Source organism: Cyanistes caeruleus, chromosome 1 (genome assembly GCF_971803275.1).
Source record: "Cyanistes caeruleus chromosome 1, bCyaCae1.hap1.1, whole genome shotgun sequence".
Taxonomy (NCBI): domain Eukaryota; kingdom Metazoa; phylum Chordata; class Aves; order Passeriformes; family Paridae; genus Cyanistes; species Cyanistes caeruleus.
The window spans coordinates 11,349,696-11,356,975 of NC_141701.1; positions in this window are offsets into that span (position 1 = coordinate 11,349,696).

Below are 7,280 nucleotides of genomic sequence, written 5' to 3' on the forward strand. Positions count from 1 at the left end.
ATCTTTGCTGCTGGAGACCAACCACAGTACTCGACACAAGCAGTATATGAACATATAAAGACTTCCTGAGCAATATGGCAAATTCACATTTCCCAGCAGCTTCCTAGAGCAGGAAATGGTAAGTGAAACCTTGGCAACAAAACTCATTAGATGTGTTCCTTCCAAAATACACAGAAGGAATTATGACAGGAGCAAGCACAGCCCAAGTGTTGATGATGTAATAGAAAGTAAAACTTAATTTGTATTTATTCATGCTGCTGAGAAGGGAAAATACTATGGAAGAGAAGTCCCAACTTTCTTGTTTAAGTGGTCTTTGTAGTTTAATGATGCAGAAGCTGCACGTAAAAAGAGCTGGGCTCATATCTTTCAGATCATGTCTTTAGATAAAACCTCCTAGAGGCCATTCTTCTTGTCCTAGTAAGCACAGTGCTAACATGGATTTTGTATTCACACACCTAGTTCCCTGTCTCCAAGCCCCTGTTCTCAGCATAAGATGTTCAAGCCCACAGCAGCTGCTCTATGCTGGCCCCAAACCATTGCCAGGGCAATCTGTGGGCAACCACTCTCTGGTGTGGACCAAGGATTGTGCTCTTCATGGAACAGAACAGCCTCTGTGCCGTGGCTGCTTTGTTTGTGAGCATCCAGGCAGCTTCAGAGCCCCTTCAGGCTGTGAACACATTCCAGGGAAATCAGGCTGGGGCTCATTCGTAGCACAAAATCTGAGCCTTTTTTGTGATGAATAGGAGCCAGTGCCAGAAGACTGTGAGGAGCACAGAGTGCCTTCAGAGCAACATCACAGGCGTGGAGAGCTGGCACTCATTGCAAGACTACACCTGGGTTCTGCATTGTAAGCTCAGTAAAGTGGTCAGCAGGGTTATCAAAGTTAGGCATCTGTTTGGTGTAGCAGAGCCTTTTATTCTCCTTTTACTTCCTGTTTTTAATTTGATAGAAATTACACAAACATACATATTCACACACACTTGCCATGCTTGGTGATGCAGTTAAGTAATTCAGCATATTCAGGTGTTATACTGGAACTCAGAGGCCTTTTCAGAGGCTCTATTTAAAAACTCTCTGCACAAGGATATATACATCAACACACAAGCATTAGTCCTGCAAACACTGAAGTCACATACATTTCCTTGACTGTATATATCTGCAAAGTAATTACACAATTTGCTTCAGCTAAGTAGATGCCATAAAATTTAGCATAACTGTATATGGTATTTTATACAAACATTGACAATATTTGGGTGAGAAAGGAACTGGTTAAAAAGAAAATGTTGTTGTTTTTTTTTTTTGTTTGCTCAGAAGATGGTACAGTTACCTGAATCAAATGCAATGATATATTTGTCTCTGTAGGAGATATTTTTTGCTTTGGGCAAAGATTTAATTTGATTTAAATCCTTGATTGAGGGAATCTGCAATAGATGCTGCAAATGGAAGTATCTATGCTTATTACAGTTTCTGCAGCCTCATTTCAACACTGCTGGAGAAGGGAGCTGGATCAGTCTGATTCACTGCAGTTGACTCCTTCTTTACAGAAAAAACCCACAAAATTATACTTTTGTATGATTATTGACATCTTAAGTGAATTTTCAATTTAGGTAAATTATCTAGGAATGCACAGAACAAAAAATGTTGTCATCTGCAGCAAGCATAGCAGAAAACATATTTTAGATCACTCAGATGATAACATCCTGTTTCCTTAGGTGTCATTTAGACCAATTCACTGTTTGCAAACAGAATGGTTCCAATTGCTTATTCAGAGAGTATCTGACTCACATGTGCCATGCTTGCATGACTTTCAGCTTATTTACAAGCCAAGGTTGCATGAATACAGAGCATTTCACTTCAGTCACTGTTTCTTTTAGGAGCTGTTCTGTTCCTGGAAATGGAAAGGACTCCATGTAATGATTAACCATCAAAACAGATTCCCTCTTTATAATCTCCTAGGGAAACGGTAAATCGCTTTGACCAGTATACTTTCAGAACAATTAATTTCAAACAAAGAGAACAGAATAGCCAGGGTCTCTAATATAGCTATAGAAAGGGCAAATTGGAAAAATTTATATAAAGCCTCCATTGTGTTAGAAACCATTCTGTCCTCTGTATCTCAGGGTGTATCACTACCTACCAAAAAGCAGCTCTCTGCCTCCAGCAATTTCCTGCATAGTTCTTCCAGTACTGGGAAACCATGTTGGTGAGATTGGTTTTCTTCCTCTAGGACATTTTGATATAGGAGTGTTGTTTTATGCATCTTTATTTCAATAAATAAAGTTGATCATTGCTGTGTTTGCTTTTCTGGTTTCAGTATTTTTACTGTGTCTAACAGATGGAGCTGCTAGCAACACTGAGAGATAAGGTTGCTTAACGTTTCCCATGCTAAGTCTCTGTTTTCAGTTGCTTATATCTCATTTTATCCACTTGGGCTACAGTGTTTCATGCTTGCTTCTTGCCTTGGATTGATTTTTCCTCCCTGCTTCTCAGTACATTATTTTGTTACATCTGAAAATGAAAAACCCACAAAAAAATAAGAATAAAAAAAAGACACTTCTCACCTCCCCCCCCCCACCCGAAATAAGTACATTTCCTAAGTTAATTTATTTCTTGTAATATCTTTGTATTTGGACAAGGGTGTTGCATTTTGGTAGAAATATTGTTGTGGAGAGAACTAAATTAGCAGGTAAACTATTTCTAATCCATGAGTTAATCTCACTAACAATGAAACCACTGTGAACAAAGTATGAACCTTCCTGTGCTGAACTGGGTTTTGAACTCTGTGTTTTTAGAAACATTAGTTTAATGACATAAAAAAACTTGGAGTTAATACAATCACAGCAAAAGCAAACCAGAGACTTTATTATCCTGCCTCTTTGGCTAGTATATAGTCACACATACAAATATCCAGGGAGCAGATCATAACCTTAGTTTTGAAGATATGCAGCCATGACCCAAAGATTTTAGGCAAAAATTTGCTACCACCAAAATATTTGGAATATTTTCCTGATGACTTTGCTGGGAAAATTGTTGTTTCCTTGGTGAAGCTCCCTGAAACCTTACATTTTTAAGTAAAGTTATGCAGCTCAGACTGCTCCTACACAGAAAACACAGCTTTTGCCTTCCACGCTTCCACATCCTCTGCACACATGCCACTGCAGCAGCAGCTCCTGCTCTTTCCTCAGCCATTTCCAGGCTCAGACAAGCACTTGGATGTTAGAGGATTACTCTCTGCAGGGGCAGCTGTTTTCCACATTGTTCATCTGAACAACTTTAATACTGGCTGGTGAGAAAACCTCTGAGGCTGGTAGTGTTTTGTCCCTGAACAGCAAGGGCCGTGCCATTGTCCAGGACATTAGCTATACGTGATATATATTTCTCTTGGAAATGCAGATTCCCCCCCCAGGGAATGGTAGCTATAATAATGCCTTCCAAAAAAAAAAAGTAAATTAATCAATTAAGATTTGTCAAGTAATTACTCTAAGAATTGGTCTACACAACTGAAATTAATCAATTAAAATAATTAGCCTTACACTTTGTGCGTCTGGCTAATTATATAAATGTTTACCATGCATATTTTCAAGCTAAACTTCACTAGTTTCCATACAGAAACTCTCTCAGTGTAAGAGATTGTACCACAAATTACAGAGTTCACATGTTTAATATATGTCAATATATTTTCAAGGACATTTACATAATATATGCAAATATATTGAAGAGTCTTAGCTCTTGCAAATTTTAATCCCATCCTTAACATCTAAGTCATACACAGCAATATGTGATGTGGGTGTTGTTTTTTTAAAAATTTTAACTGACCAGCTCCTCCTCCAGTTTAACTAAATTAGTGAGGCTGCTGAAATCTGCTCCACAGGGGACCCTGCTCTGGGTCTGCTCAGGCACTGGAGCAAAGGCAGGATGCAGCTTGGTTATTAAATGAGGTGGTTCATTGGAGACATGGTAAAGTAACAAACCCATAGTCCTTGCTGCTTGCCATTTACCTTCCAGTTAGCAACCAAGGTGTTGGTCTCAGCCTATAAAATCTTGGATGATATGGGCTTGGTCACAAGGGATTGTGTTACTCTCCTCATGACAAATAGCTGGAGTAATGCCTAGAGATCAAGTAAAATGCACAGGATTAATTATGCTATATGAACTGAAAGGGATATTGGCCTCCAGGCAGACAGACTACAGTGCTTCCAAGCTCTCATATTCCAGGAATTGCTATAAAATACATTGCATTATCACATACATTTTTCAGTTCTTTAGAGCTAGAGTTTTCGAGTTTGAGGTTTTGACTTTCCAGCAATGAGCCAGCCTTCAATAGCAAAGTCATGGCACAATGTCACAGAATCATAGAACTATAGATTGGAATCAAAAGAGAAATAAACAACCTCCTGCCAGGTCCAGTATTTAGAGTCAAATGGGAACATCTCACCTTGTCTTCACTTTAAATCTTATTCAGGGAGTCAAAACTGTGTTAACAAGCCAGTCCAAATGTTCCCAATGCATTTACAATTCTCAATGCCTCAGAGCCAAACCCCAACATCACTTTGAGACCTTTGTGCATTTTCTGCTATTGCTCTAGCTCAGCTAGTCTCCATCATGGAGAAACTTTTATTAGGTAATTAAGTAATATTAAGTAGAATGAAAATGCTTCAAATTTAAACTTCAAAATATCCCTCAGACTTTTCCCAAATGCCACTGGGGTTCCCACTGGAGACATCACAGTTCCTACAGTAACCTGTCACCACTGATTATTGTCATGGCACTGAACACACAGAATTAATCTGTGGCATGCAGAAGGGAAGAGAGCTCCAGTGCAAGCCATTCCCCAGGCTGCAGCTCTTCAGAGACAGCTGCTCCTGCCAGGACTCTCCATGACCACAGTTCCTGCAGGAAATATCCTCCTGCTATGGCATGGGTTCCTCCCTGGGCACCAGGGTCTCTCTAGGGACCAGCTGTGGCCATTTCTGCTGTACTCCAAAGCCACGCAAGACCTTTCCTCGAGCTGGGGAGGAGTGCAGCTGGAAAAGGCTTTTGCACCTGGATCCAGCTGCATGGGAAAGCTGGGACAAGAGACAGGTGGCTGGGGACCTGTGTACTTGGGTCCTGAAGCAGCTCCTGCAGACAGAAAGGAGGTGCAGATGTGTGGCTGCAGATGTGGGAACCAACAGCATCAGAGAGAGGGGGAAGATTAGGAAGCATTGAGAAGAAGGAAACAGTCCTAAAGTGTGGCCATAGTTACAGACTGCAGAAATGCCACAAATCAGTGTATTTCTATGATTTCTTTACACCAAATTGGGCTCAGTTGCATAGACAGAGACAACCATGACTTATATATTTCAAACTTACACAGTATCATTCACAGATTCTTTATTACACAAAGTTATTTTCCTTATCCTATCTGCCACAGATGATAAAACTAAACAAATGGATGAATATAATTCATTCACTGGTTTATGAACCTGAAGTCCCACAGAGACAGTAGGATATAGCTATCCAGACTTCAATGCTGCTAAAACTGAGGGACAAAATGCAGCACAAGATCAGAGTGTACCAGCTTACAAGGATTTATTCCAGGAAACCAAATGTGCTCTGAGATTGATGTTGTTTCACTTCTTTCTGGGTTTGTTATCCTTACTGTAAAACATTTACCTATAAACACCAAGCATCAAAAAAGGCACCGTGATTTCAAGGCAGTACATGAACTCAGGATAGAAATGGATAGGGTTTACTTAGGGCTTTGAAATGTTTTGAGGTGTTAAGATCAATGGTCCCTTTTAATAGAAAAGCCTGGTCCACCCCTTTGGACACTGTAATAGTGCAATACACACACAACAAGAGTATTTCCTCTCATCACTCTATTGTTCCATCTGCTTTGGGACGCACTGCTCATGTGAAAAGGCAATCCAAAAATATCAGATGAACTGTAGATTTGCCATCTAGTTCAGATCATTGTTAGCTTGGTGTGAACTTTGCACAAAAGCAGTGACAGCAAAGATAACTGAGTGACACTGACGTGGCTCGATTTGGGAATTTTTACATTAAAAAAAAAATAGCTAAAGAAGATGAGTATCCACCAGTGCTCAGATGGAAACTGCATCATGCAGGACAGGGAGCTCATTGGAAAATACTCTTGAGGGCATCGGGAATACCCAGACTGACACTGAGGACATTTGCAAATGCAAGTTAATGCCTTTCAGGATTAGTTTTTAAACACACAATGATCCAAATGTTTATTTATCCACAGAGTGGCAGATTGTTAGTATTGCCTATGCCAAAATATGCTTTGGCTGCAATCCAATGACAAAGCCTTGTCTGAGAGATACTGATCAGTCTGGGGAGCTGAAGTGACACAGAAGAGATTTAAAAATCAAGGGGGCTTGTTCTCTGAGGCATACGCAAAGTATTCATTAACTTTTATCAGCACGTAATTCTCTCCATCCTGTCTCCTGCACTGCAACCATATGGGAAATATTTTGGGGCAACAGATATAAGGCAGGCTACCCTGCCTCTGGCAAAAGGGTTCAAAACTTCCTGATCTTTTTGTCTGAGTACCTGTATACTTTCTGTGCATAGATTTAGGGTCTAGGAAGCAGTTCATAGGGTTCATCTTTATTTGCACAGTTTCAAAAGCAGCACAGCACACCTCACCTGCACATACAGATTTTATACCATCACACCTACATTTACTGCTCCTGCAAAAATAAGACAATGTTGTGGCACTACAACTGCCCTGCCATGCTGAGAGTGAGGAATCCTCAGGCTGGAGCACCTCACATTCTGCTTAGCCAAGCCCAGGGGAAATGCATTTGGTGCCCAGCATAGATCATTATCCACCTCTGCCTCAGCTGCCTCCATCTGCCTCAGCTTTCAAGGCTAGTTTTAATAATTTTTCAAGTTACAGTAAGACTTGCTTCATTATGCTTTTATTAGTGATTTGTAATGGTCCCTAATTAAACATAACACTGCTGCAGATACAGTTAAGAAAGGCTTTACCATCCCGTCACACTCTGGAGTACTGAAAGAGTGCAAGCCTGCAATTTTCTTGGTTTGGTCCCCACAAGTGTGACACAGAATTTATGGTTCATCACCAAGACTGGATTAACATCATACATTCCCCAAAGGTGCCATGCACAGATTTCTTATTTGAGTTTTGCCATTGCTTGAAAGACCAAGAGATTTCCCTATGGGCTGAGGAGCAGTTAAGCAGCTGACAGCAGACTAGAGAGTGGGGAGGAGTAAAGTGACATGGCAGAAAAATCTCGTGGATGTAAAGA